This window comes from Scyliorhinus canicula, chromosome 3 (genome assembly GCF_902713615.1).
Source record: "Scyliorhinus canicula chromosome 3, sScyCan1.1, whole genome shotgun sequence".
Taxonomy (NCBI): Eukaryota; Metazoa; Chordata; class Chondrichthyes; order Carcharhiniformes; family Scyliorhinidae; genus Scyliorhinus; species Scyliorhinus canicula.
This window is the reverse complement of record NC_052148.1, coordinates 51,604,056-51,617,560: the sequence shown is the minus strand read 5'-3', so window position 1 is coordinate 51,617,560 and position 13,505 is coordinate 51,604,056. Positions and strand designations below refer to the sequence as shown.

The window sequence follows — 13,505 nt, the reverse complement described above, 5'->3', positions numbered from 1 at the left end:
TTAAACAACGGCGTCACGTTTGCAATCCTCCAGTCCCCTGGGGCTAATCCTGTGTTCAGAGAGGCCTGAAAATTTTTATATCAACGGGTCTGCAATTTTCTCCCTTACCTCTCTCAGCAATCTAGAATGCATCCCTTCCGGGCCTGGTGACGTCTGTACCTGGAGTGCTGCCAGTCTTTTCTGCACCTCTTCTTTATCTATCACTATACTGCTCAGCTTTTCAACACCCACATTTTCAACTGAGCCATTGTCAGAATCTTTTATTTTGACACATAAGACAAAAGCAAACTGCTCAGTTAGTTTCGCCATACTCTGGGTTCAGTGAGCAGTTTACCCTTCTTGTCCCGTATGGCTCCATTCTAACCTTTACTAAGCTTTTACTTTACTTTTGTTTCAGCACAGCCTGCCATCCTGTCTTCATGTTTCCTCTTAGCCTTCCTTATTCAGTTTTAGACTCTCTCCTACATCTGAGATACACTTCCTGAATTCTGTTGCTGTTATTATTCTAGCATGTATCACAATAAATCAAATCAAATCAAATCAAGCTCATATGTTTCTTTTTCTTTCTTATTTTCTCCTCAATAATTTTAGTCATCCAGGATACTCTGGGCGGAATTCTCCCCACCCCCCCATGCCACATGGGAGAATCGCGGGGACGCCGAGCGAGTCCCGCCACGCCGCCCCGGCACCCGCACGCGATTCTCCCACCCCCCCCAAACCGGCGCTACGAGATTCACGGCTGGCCGCTGGGAGAATCGCTGCTCGCTGTTTGTAACGGGCGAGCGGCGATTCGCCTGCCTCATTTCCTAGGACCAGATCCAGCACAGCTTGCTCCCTGGCAGGACTGGAAATGTACTATTCCAGAAAGTTCTCCTGCACAGACTGTAGGAAATTATCCCCTTCTGTGCCCCTACTCTACACTTCTCCCAGTCTACCTTGGGGTAATTTAAATCCCCAACTATCACAATCCTACTTGTCCAGAAGATTTCGTAATCTGCCTAAAAATTCTCTCTTCCACTTCCTCCCCACTATTTGGAGGTCTGTAATAAATACCAAACAAGGTCACCGCTCCCTTCCTGTTTCTGACATCCAACAATATAGATTCTAATTCAGTAACTGCATCTCATTCAAGGGCTATGATACTATCTTTGACCATTACACATCCCCCTTTTTACTCACCCTGTTTCTCTTAAAGAATCTTATAACCCGAGATGTTAAGTATCCAGTCCTATTCTGGCTTGAGTCACATTTCTGTCAATGCTACTACGTCATATTCCTCGAGAACAATTTCTATTTCCAGTTCCCCAATTTTGTTCACTATACTCCATGCATTTATATTTATGCAATGTAACCCAGCCCATATCTCTGAACTTGTTCTTTTTGAGGCGACTATTTCTTTGTTCACCATCAACACTCAAGTCTTCCCCCACTTCCTTTTCCCTGTTCCCTGTCTTCTTTTAAGTTCTCGCGGGTCCTTCTAAAACTAGGCCCATTAGTCAACCCACCCCCCTGTGTGGATAAGCCTTTCCAAATAAGAGGGGGTGGCGCCAGTTAGTCTGCTATTGTTTAACTCCTTGATTCAAACTCTATTGTCCTGGGGGAAATGGTGATTAACTCTTAATGGATACAAGTTTCAGCCAAGTCTGGTTTCTCTGCACAATATACAGAGGCTGTGTACCTGTCTGTGTCCCAAATTGACATTTCCCATGGTCCTTTGCAGGTGGCCATTTTACATGGCTACATTCCATCCTCTTGATCCTGAACGTGAAGCGTGGTGGATCACAGTCTTGATTCCGTGGTCTACCTTATCAAGCCGGCACTGGTCATTCAGTTCAGGTCCTACTCTACTCTGTCCTAAATGTATTGTACAATTTTACCTAATTCATTAATATTACATACATTCATTAAAACAATTCACTATTAATAGCTATTTCATTCCTAAAATTGGATCCATATAAAACATTTTAACTTAAATTAACATACAGAACAGTTGGTTTCTAACTAAACTTTCTAAACTACACTCATGCTGCTGGTTTTACCTAAAGAACTTATCTATAACACAAAGTCTACAAACTTAAACAGCAGCACCACATTCTTTCGTCATATCACATTTCATCGGTACAGAAGTATAAAGAGTCCATTTAGCAGCAGTTATCACAGATTTGTAAGTTGTACATTCTTAGTAGAGTTCTATTGGATTCCAAAGAGGGGGGCTTGAACTGTGTGTATAGGGTGCCGGAAGGCTTTTGCCTTCCATTTACGGAGTTTGAATGTGAGGACTACACAATACATTACTGCAATCAGGAGGAGGGTCTCTGTTATGTATGAGAGTGGGTTCCATTTTGCAATGCCTTCCCACCAGGTGGGGGTTTCGGTCTCTATTTCTAACAGTTGTTGTGTGGTATCCCGACTGGAGGTGGTCTGTGGGGTGGTGTCGCTCGGGGCTGGCCTACTCTAATTGTGTGTATTGCCAAATTACCTTTAGTGGGTGTCCCGGGGCTATTTTGTCCAATCCTTATTGTGTTCCCTGCAATTTTAGTTAAACATCCAATTTTGGGGCACCCTTCATTAGTAAGTTCCCACCAATCTTCTGTTCCGGTTGTGCTAATGTAACATTCTGATGTGGACCCATTGGGCTTTTTGTAAATTGTCCGTTGGTTATTGCACCCAAATATGATGCTTCTGTTCTTGCGCACCCAGAGGGTGCCACTCTCACATTCCCCTGCATCTGGGGGACGGTACCACAGGCTGCCGGGCTGTGGAAAGTCTTGGGTATCTTGTGCTTGGAGTCCAGTAAGTGCGGCAATTATCCAGACGAAGATCATGTGTGCTGGGTTCATCCTACGGTGTCTGGTTTCTGTGTAATCCTAGGGAATCAAGCATAGTATCATGTCAGTATCGTTGGTTCATATCTGTGTGTGTTAGTCTCTCTCTCTCTTAGTTCCAATTTCCCTTTATGATTGTCACCATGTGTGACTCCCCATTTTGTTTTTAAAAGAATAATTTGGAGTGGTACTAATGCAAGTGCCTCAATTCAAGTATTCAAGTGTCTCACAGCGTGATTGGCCGATGCGAGGAGTGGGCGGATGCTTTCTTCGACCATTCTCCATCTTTACTAGCAACCAAGGAGGTTGAGGCTTTGCTTAACCAGCCGAATTTCAGGGCGGCCAGTTTTATAGAGTTTCGTCCCAGGGGCTCAGAGATAGCAGCCGTGATCAGCAACCATTGTGTTTTTATTTGTAAATAGCATTTGGAGGTGACCCGAAGGGGTCTGGATGAACAGTGGAAGAAAGAAGGGTTTAGATTTGGAGTGGAAAGGGAGATTCAAGACCTGCCCAAAGCAACAAAAGTGTGTAGTAAACCATTTCAGAGAGCATGACGTGAAACGTGGGGTGCATATGGGCTGCTGCAGGACAAGAATGGGTAGGATCCCCGGATAGGGTGGGGCTTAATGCCACTACTCTGCTACCCAAGCGTGATTGACTGGTTAATTTTGGGGCCCTCTGGTAGGGCGGGGATCAGTGCCGTGACTCCCTACCTGGGTGACCGGGATGAACGGAAAGAATTTGTAGTCATATTGTAGTGCCTTCAACTGCCATTGGTCAGTAGACCGTGTCTGACGGTTGAATCAGAGGAGTAAATATGACTGCATAACTGAGTATCAGGCTTACATAGATTAAAACCATGTGTTGGAAAGAAGAGGATGTTAAAACAAGAAGAGGGCAGGCTCCATCAGAAAATCGGATACCTTAATTCTTAGACAGTGTCCGTTTCTCATCATCTGGACACCTCAAATATTTCCGTGCATCAGTTCCGTTAAATCATTTCCCAGAAGGGGCTCATCGCTTAAATCATCACCTTCTCCTGGTTGCCAGACCCGTGTCTGCAGTTTCCGAGCGGTAGCCACGTAGGCCTGTGGGTGATCCGATTCGTCATGTCTTACCAACCTGTAGGAATTGTCACGGTGCCAAAAGGGAGTATCGGGGTTGTTGTGTGGCGGTGCGTAGCCGGGAACTGGTGGACTGGAAGTGGAAGCAACATTGTTGGGAGTACGAAAAGTCATTGGGCGGAGACGGCCTTACAAGGGGTCGAGAAAATCCAAGGCGTTGTTCCGGGGCCTAGGATAGCTGATGGTGGGGAGGTCGCTAGGGATGGTAGTCAAATCCAGGAGTATCTCATCAGAGTCCAGTTCGAGGTTGAAACCTGTGAGTATGGGCGGAGTCGAGGGGAGAGTGTCGCCCTGAGGGGGGAGGGAGGGTTGGAGCGGGCATCGGGCTGAATCGTCAGTGGGCAGAGCGTCATCCTCTCCCATTACCAAGACTAAGCGGTGGGCGTGACTACGTTGTGATCTGTAGAGTTTGAGTAGGTTGATGTGGAACCAACCAGTCTTACCGTTGGGGTATGTTATCTTGTACACAGAGGGGCTTACTTTGTCAGAGATAGAGTAGGGGCTTGCGAATTTAGGGGCTAGGAAGGAGCTGGGGTTGTACAATAAGATCATAACTTGCTGGCCGACTGTATACTCTATGGGGTGAACCTTTCTGTCAAAGCTGGCTTTACTCTGCTTTTTCCTAGCGCCTAGTCAGACAGCAGCTGCCAGTTGTGCCGCTTTAATGTTCTCTGTGACCTGTTGGACTGCTTTTTCGTGGGTGAGCGCGGTAACTGCGGGAGTTGCCAAATCGAGCCCTAATAAATATTCAGTTCCTTTCATGGGTCTCCCTGTCATAAGGGTGGGGGGGGGGGGGGGGGGGGGGTGAAACCTGTGGAACTGGAAACTGTTTTCCTGATAATCATGAGAGCAAAGGGTAGTACCGTGTCCCAAGTGGAATTGTTCTGCTGTACCGTCTTCCGAATGGTCGTTTTTAAAGTCCCGTCTCATGCGCTCTACTATGCCGCTGGACTGGTGGTGGTCGGCTATGTGGAATTTCTGTTTGATACCGAAAATGGTTGTAACATTTTGCATTACCGTGCCAGTGAAGTGGGAACCTTGGCCTGACTCAATGCTGCGTGGAAGACCCAAGCGCATAAAGATCTGTTGGGTCAAAATTTTAGCAGAGGCCTTTGCCGTGTTTGAACATGTGGGGAATGCTTCGACCCATTTTTAAAAAACGTATCGGTGACGACTAGCACGTACTTGAAACCATTTCTGCAGGGGGGGAGGGGACCAAAGTAATCAAATTGCAGATTTGTCCAGGGGCCTTCTACAGGTCGGGTGTGTCTTAATTGCCCCTTCTTTGCATAATCTTCCGGATTGTTCTGGGCGCAAATGAGGCAATTGTCTACATAATGTGTGACATCGCTTTTAAATTCGGGCCACCAGCACAAGGCTCTTAAATAGGCAATGGTTGTGTCTATTCCCAGATGTCCGATGTCGCGCGATCCAGCTTTAGCTAAGGCATCGGCCTTGCGATTCCCGGGGGGGGGGGAGGTGTGGTGATGGCTCTTTTCTCTAATGATGCCTATTGTGCGACCGGTGGCTTTCCTAAGAATATGTTTCAGGAGAGGGGCGGATGGGAGGGGTTTTCCGTCGGCGGATGGGAGGGGTTTTCCGTCGGCGGATACAAAACCTCGAGATTCCCATAGGGGAAGGAATTCTGTTAGACTGTTGCAGACATACAAGCTGTCGGAGTGTATGTCCACAGGCATTGGAAAGGAGTCTGGGTGGTCAATTACATAAACTATGGCTGCCAGTTATGGCTGCGAACCCAAGTGGCCGGGTAATTTTAAAGATACCTCTTCTAGTGGGCGTCCCAGTGAGTCCTCCATGTAAATCCTGCATCCTGTGATTCTTACTCCATCCTCAACAGTGGAGGAGCCATTTACATAGACCTTTACTGTGTCCCCTGTGTCTTGGGAACTTTGCGTCTCACTGTTTACATGTGGGTGTAATGATTTGGGAACAAGGGTTCCTGTGGGGTGTGTGGCTGCAATTATCTGGCATTCATGTGGGGTCCCTGCATATTGTAAATTGTCTGCTCAGAACGTATGGGTCTTGGTGCGTTTCACAGAAATATCCCTGCCTTGTAATAAGAGTGTCCAGCGAGCTGCTCTGATCTGGCTAACTAAACCATCCTTTAGTTTGCCGTCTAACAACAGTTGGGTGGGGGTGTGCTCAGTTAATATTATGACTGGGTTGAGGCCTTTAATGCAGGCAAAGTACTGAACTGCCCAAAAGACTGCAAGCAACTGCCGTTCACAGGCAGAAAATCTTTGTTCTACGGGGTCTAAAACTCTAGAGGCGTAGGCTATCGGGCCTAATCGGTCGTGGCGTAACTGTAAGAGCACTGCTGAGAGGGGTCAGTTGGTGGTTGCTACTTCTATGGCGTTGGGCAAGGTGGGGTCGGGAACTTGTAAAGTGGGAGCTGTACCTAGGGTGAGTTTTAATCATCTATGGCGTCTGTGTGCTGGGGAAGCCAATTCCATGGGGTATTCTTTTTCAGAAGCTCTGAGAGCGTAGCGGCCTTGATGGCAAAACCGTCTATATAATTTCTGCAGTATCCCAATAAACCTAAAAATGAGCGGCGTGCACTTAAATTATGGAACGGGGCAAGTTCACGATGGAGTCAATGTGTTTTTGTTCAATTTCACATTTGCCGTGTGTAATAGTGGTGCCTAAACAAAGTACCTTTTCCCTCAATATCTGTGCCTTTTTGGGGTTTACCTGATATCCGATGGACTGGAGCAGGGTTAGCAATTCGGCCAATAGAGCCACGTGGTGTCAGTTTGCAAGAGCAGGTTGTCTACATACTGAATTAGGCATTCGGGTCTGAGAATTTGGAAAGACCAGCAGCTAGCTGTCTGTGGAAAATGGAGGGGGTATTATAGAAGCCTTGGGGGAGACACGTCCATGTGTACTGTTGTCCTTGAAAAGTGAATGTGAATTTGTACTGGCAAGCCCGATCTAGGGGAATGGACCAAAAACCATTGCTGATATTCAGCACAGGGAAATACTTTGTGTGCACTCCCTGCTTAAGCATGGTCGTGGGATTTGTGGCAATGGTGTGTGCTGTTAATGGAGTAACTTTATTTCGTTCGCGGTAGTCAATGGTGAGTCGCAATGAACCGCCTGGTTTCGTTACAGGCCAAATTGGGGCATTATTAATGGAAGCTACGGGTCGAATCACTCCTTGTTTTAACAGACTGTTAATTACCTTAAACATTTCTCCCTCAGCCTGCTGTGGAAATCCATACTGTTTCTGTGGTTTGGGGTCGGGACCTGAGATCATAATCGTACCTGGAATGTGCCCGCAGTCGTAATTGTGTTGGGCAAATGCACCTTTGTGTATGGCTAATACCCATCGAATGGTGTCATCTGTGCTAATTGCCAAAGGGTTAAACTAGTAGTCCCCTACTGAGGAAATCCTGTTTTTGTAATCTCCCACTGAGAGCGTGGCGGGGGCTCCAGCTGTCTTGGACTTCGCCAGACACACTTGTTTACTGGGTCGAAGGAGAGGTTATGTGAGTTCGTAAAGTCTATGCCTAGGATGTGTTCCGCAGTCGGGGGTAAGTCTACTAGAACAACGGGGTGGGTAGTTGTTCTGTTTCCTATTTGGACAGATATAGGGGCTGTGATGTATCCCTCTTGCATGTGGCCTGTGAATTCACAGAGTGTGATGGTATCTGTGGTGGGCCAGGGTGTTTTTTGGAATAGAATTGCAGGGTTTAGTGTGGTTCGGGATCTTCCTGTGTCCTAAAGGAAATCAACTGCTTGTCCCCGGACTGTGCCTGTGACTACCGGTCTTCCGACATTATCCCAGCGCATGACACAGCCCCATATTGGAGACTCTGGACATTGTCAATCTGAGGAGTTATAAGCGAGGTTGTCTGAATGGGCGTTTATGTTATGCATGGGGGGCGAGCGTTGCCTTCTAGCTGTTGCGGCTGGCAATTGTGGTCTGGCCTATTGTTTCTGGGTGGGGGGTTGAGCTGTTGGGGTCGTTGGTGGTGTGGGGGATTGTCCTACTTGTCCACAAGTGTAACATGAACCTCGCGGTGCGTGGGTTGGGCCTTGTGCTCTGGGGTACTGTTCTCATGGGGCAATGTTCCTCTCTTCTGCCCTAATTTATCTATGCGGGTTCCTGGCTCGTTCTGACTGGGTACATTGTGGCTTCTACTGCGTTCTGGTCCATCTGATCCTGAAGTGACTGTTCCCATGCCCTGGATTGGGGTCTCAGCACCCAAATCTCATTATGCATGGTATCTGCCCGGGTCATAATTCACGCAAGCCCTTTTACCTGCTTCAGTGGCATGTGAAACTAATGTGCAGGACCATTTAGTGGTATCCTCCTCATCAAGGTGAGCACGTATACTGCCTTGAAATGTATCCAGAGGCGACCGGCAAAGGCGGTCGGATGTTCCCCTTTCTTTTGCCTGCATTTGTTCGAACCCTCTACCGGATCCCCTTTGTTGTATCCGATAGCATCTAAGGGGCTGGTTTAGCTCACAAGGCTAAATCGCTGGCTTTTAAAGCAGACCAAGCAGGCCAGCAGCACGGTTCGATTCCCGTACCAGCCTCCCCGGACAGGCGCCGGAATGTGGCGACTAGGGGCTTTTCACAGTAACTTCATTGAAGCCTACTTGTGACAATAAGCGATTTTCATTTCATTTCATTATTACGACCTTCATTTCCTCTAGGGTTCCTCCTCCTATGTTTTGGTGGTCTGGCAAAGCTGACTGTACCAACTGGCTGAGGCTCATTACTATCAATTTAACTTCCTCCCTCTCATCTAATCAGTACATGACCTTTTGTTGGTGCACCTCCTCAAAGAAGCTATGTGGGTCTGTGGTGGGCTGAAATGGAGTAATTGTACTGCAAGCGTCCCTCAACTGAGTTACCAGAAGTGGGATGATGTCGGTGATATCTGGACCTGCCTGATCCCTTATCCTTCTTTCCATGGTGACCGGATTCATGGGTATTGGGGCAGCTGTGGGGGTTGGTGCAACCTGTTCAGCCAGTGCTGCCGGTGCCTTTCATTTTGGGATGCATGGCGGCTGCTTTTGACTTTCCGTTCCTTTAGCGTACATTTGCACACTTTCATTTAACTCTTCCCAGTCTGCCATCTCTTCCTCATCTGTCTCATCTGTCCCGAAGGCCTACATAAAACCATTCTGAACTGAAAGTAACGACTGGAGCTTATCTATCATCCGCTGGCATTTAACGTGGTCAATGGTGCTCTGCCATTGTTCTTCAGTGGACTGGTCGAGCGCTCTTAAAGCTGCCTGTAAATCGGTACATTTTTTGTTTACTGGGTGACCTGGTGTTCAGTCACCTTTCTTATCAAGACTGCGCGCTGTGTATCTTGATAGGCCTTGTCGTACTGGGTCTGAAACCTCCTAAGGTGTACGATGCAAGACTGGTGGGCGCGTTTAACATCGGCGATTTTCATGTCTTCAGTGGCTATCTTCTCCCGGACTTCCTCAATAATGTTCTCACTTTCTTTACTGTTTCCCTCATTCTCTTCTTCCTTCTCTGCTAGCTGTCTGTGGAGCGTCCCGACAACCTCCTCGGTGCCTCACAACTGTGCCAAGCAGCACACTATTGCCATTGGCTTTCTAAACTTTGCTGCGTTTTTCTTACATATCTCACAAAGATTCTCCCACCAAGTCTGTCCTATCTTTCCTGGACCTGTCTCGGTGTTTTCACAAAAATTCAACCAAAGGGGCCATCCTTTCCCCTTTAAATACTTTCTCAACGCATCCTCCCATATGGGGCACTGCTCTGATTTATCAACTACTGTAACCTCGGATTGCTGCTGTGGGTTCATCAACTTCTCTATCATCTGTGCTGCCATCTCTTCTCTACTTAAAATTTGGAACAGGGGGGCTAAGGAGTCAGTCAAACAATGGGTTTGGCTTACGGCTATATTCTGGTTCACAAACCCTCTAGATTTGCATGCAAGTCTGACGAGTTTACCCTTCCCTGTTAGTTATGCATGCGGTTAGGGCACACTTCCAAAAATCGGTTATTTGGCCGATATGAAACTTACTCTTGTGGTTTGTTTTCTTTCCCCAATTTAATTCAAAGTTGTGGGATCCCTCGGAGTCGGCAATAAATGTTGCCTTCATTACTTTGGGGTGAACTACAAGCTGTTTCTTATATCGACCAAATGACCACACAACCAATATGTTCATTCAAAAAACAGTTTATTAATAGCACAAGACTTGTATCTCTATGAAATAACTCATGCAGCTCCATACTAAACTACACCTAACGACTAAGATGATCTTTACTTAACTTTGAGTGACCGACACTGTGCGAGATAAGGCCTTTATCCAGGTCCACGTGGTCGGTTTGGAAGATGTTGGGTTCGTCTCAGCTGAGCTCGTCCTTCAGGAATGGCCACGGGTCCTTGAACTTGATTGTTCTGCTGCAGTTGATCGCACACAGGCCGTTCCCAAAAGAGATCGATCTCTAGTGCGCAGGACTTTTTGTCCTTCGTCTCTTTCACGCCCTTTTGGCCGGTCCTTACTCCGGGTCCAATGGATCGTTAGGGTTTTCGACACCCTCATCGATCTTAGCCAATTAGGGGGCAGATACTTCGATAGCTGGGCGGGTCCCAGCTATTATTGTCCCAGGCACGTAGGCCTTTCCAAATAAGAGGGGGTGGCGCCGCTTAGTCTGCTACTGTTGTAACTCCTTGATTCAAACTCTATTGTCCTGGCGGAAATGGTGATCAACACTTAATGGATAGAAGTTTAAGCTAAGTCTGGTTTCTTTGCACAATACACAGAGGCTGTGTACCTGTCTGTGTCCCAAATTTACCACAATTCCCATGGTCCTTTGGAGGTGGCCATTTTACATGGCTACAGAAGTGACCACCCGCTGTTCCAAAAACCTCTCTTCCTGTTTTATGGTGTGCAATGAAGAGAATCGCTGCTCCAAATTAGCCACATATTATTCAAGAACTGCTACCCTCTGGCACTTCATGCAGATGTGACTGTCCTGGAAGTCTTTTGTACCTGAAACATCCCACATCTTGCATGCCACACACATCACAAGCTTTCCCAGAGTCCCTGCCATCTTTTCTGGTCAAGATGTTGCACAATGCTGATGCTCTGCTGTTTCTAAGCTACAAACAATTATCTAATAGCCGCTCTCCTCTGTCTCTTTCACTCTTTTTTGATTCAAGGAAGCGGGGAGGGGTACACTACAGCAATGTAATGTTTGGGGCTTTACCATTCTTGACATTGAATAGTTTGCAATCCCCTTCGAAGTTGTGGTGAGCGAGCCAACTTGCTACTGCATCCAGGGAAAGTTGTCAACAATTTGAAGAATGCCAAAGAATTCAATTTGGGAAAAGACAGATTAAGCAGTGAAGGCAATGTTGCTCAGGTAACTGATATAATTTAGATGTGTTTTTTTCCCCCAAAAGCAGAGTTGCCTTGTTTGACATGGGCAAAAAATGTGAGGGCATTTAATGCAATTTGAAATTTTCTTGCAGGACATTAATTTTTTTTGATATAATTTTGTTTTGCAAAGAACCAGGCTGAAGTACAGAAAAGTGGACAGAAAGTGGTTATGGGCGGCTTCTTGGTCCAAAATTTAAAAAGTGTACACTAGAGTATGTGTCTTCACGAATATAGGCCGGGATTCTCCAATCCTGCGGCCAAGTTCTGACGCCTGCATGAAAAGTGGCGTGAGCCTCTCCAGCTTTAACGAGCCTCACCTGGCAGCTATCCACCCTTCCTTGGGGGCTAGTATGGCGCCGGAGTGGTGTCTGCAGCTCCGGCGCCTGAAGGCCGGTGCGCCATGGCTGGTGCGAGTTCGCACATGCGCGTGGGTTCCCGTCTCTGGGCCGGCCCCTGGGCAATATGGCGGAGCCCTACAGGGGCCCGACGTGGTGGAACATAGGCCCCCACGGAACTATCCTGCCCACCAATCGATAGGCCCCAATCGCGGGCCAGGCCACCGTGGAGGCCCCCCCTGGGGTCGGATGCCCCCGCTCCCCACCCCACCCCCCCAACCAGGCCAGCCCCCGCAGACAACTCTGTGGCCCTGCCAGGTGGGACCATACGTAACCCATGCCAGCGGGACTCGGCCGAACTCGGTGGGCATTCGGCCCGTCGAGGCCTGGAAAATCGCTGGGGGGGGCCACTTTTAACGGCCCCGACCGGCGCGGCAGCGATCCCGCGAGCGCCCGAAAAATGGCGCCGAAAAATTGGCGAGCCGGCATCGGGGTGGCGTGGCGCAATTCTCGCCCCCCCCCCCCCGGTGATTATCCGACCCGGCGCGGGGTTGGAGAATCCCGGCCATAGTGTTCAATTCTGGTCCCCACACTCCCAGAAGTCTGTGGAGGCTTTGGAGAGGATACAGAAGAGGTTTACGAGGATGTTGCCTGGTGTGGAGGGTATTAGCCATGAGGAGAGGTTGGAGAAACTCGGTTTGGTTTCATTGGAACAATGGAGGTTGAGGGCCAACTGAGAGACGTTTACAAGATTATGAGGGACATGGAGTGGATAGTTAGAAACTTATTCCCAGGGTGGAAAGGTCAATTATTTGGGGTTATAGGTTTAAGGTGTGAGGGGCAAAGTTTAGGGGAGATACGCAAGAGACGTTTTTTTACACAGAGAGTATGAGTGCCTGGAATTCACTGCCAAAGGAGGTGGTGGAAGCAGGTATGAAAGTGATGTTTAAGGGGCATCTTGACAAACACATGAATAGGATGGGAACAGAGAGGTTGAGACCCCGGAAGGGCAGAAGGTTTTAGGTTAGATGGGCAGCATGGTCGGCGCAAGTTTAGAGGGCCGAAGGGCCGGTTCCTGTGCTGTACTTTTCTTTCTTCTTTGTTCAATTGATGACTTGCAGATTGTGATGGTTCAGGAGCAATGGTTAGGGAGACAGGAATATACAGATGTCAAGTGTGCAATTGAGAGAACACATACTAACTCTATTGCATACAGAGGGCTCAGATACAGGCTTTGAGGGCCCATACTGCCAAAATAGGATGATGACAATGGAGAGACATTAGCACCAGGATGGACTCCTCCATTCTCCATGCCAGGACATGCATATCCTTTGGAATCTTCATTGCATTTTCACATACCCTTTTCCACCTCATGGATGACTCCAGAGATTTGTTACCTGTCTGGACTTCAGCATCTTCCTGGTAACCCACTCCTCTGAGTGTCAGAGGCTGGAATGTAGCTGGTCCAGTGATTGCGCGATGCTCCAATCAGTAGCTGAAAATGCTTTGGTCAGCGTGTGCATACCCATTGAGGTGCCTATTTCTGAGATAGTGATAGGTCTGGAGTAAGGATTGGACAGCGTGCCTTCTGAAGTCTCCTCCTCTTCCCCAAATATTAGTGCTGGTCCCTTGGGGATGATGTCTGCTGTTGCCGCCGAGTGACCAGCTGAAGGAAGAAGACAGCAAGAATGAGCAGGAAGACTTAGTCAAAGCTTCATCCCAGCCACAGACATGCAACATATGATGCATGACTCAGATGTAGTGAGCTCAATTAATTATTGGAACACACACACTCATCCCATTCCTTGTCCCTTTCACACT

At 47.8% G+C, this 13,505-nt stretch overlaps 1 long non-coding RNA gene across 1 annotated transcript in view; it reads right to left on the bottom strand.

Annotated features, from left to right (window-relative positions):
- Positions 1–729: 729 nt before the first annotated feature.
- The window catches only part of LOC119962651, an 82,233-nt gene continuing 69,457 nt past the window's right edge, over positions 730–13,505 (bottom strand). The window contains exons 2-3 of the long non-coding RNA XR_005459923.1: positions 13,082–13,350; positions 730–2,867 (exon numbers count right to left, since the gene is read on the bottom strand). This is a non-coding gene — a long non-coding RNA (uncharacterized LOC119962651). The remainder of the gene's footprint in view (positions 2,868–13,081; positions 13,351–13,505) is intronic.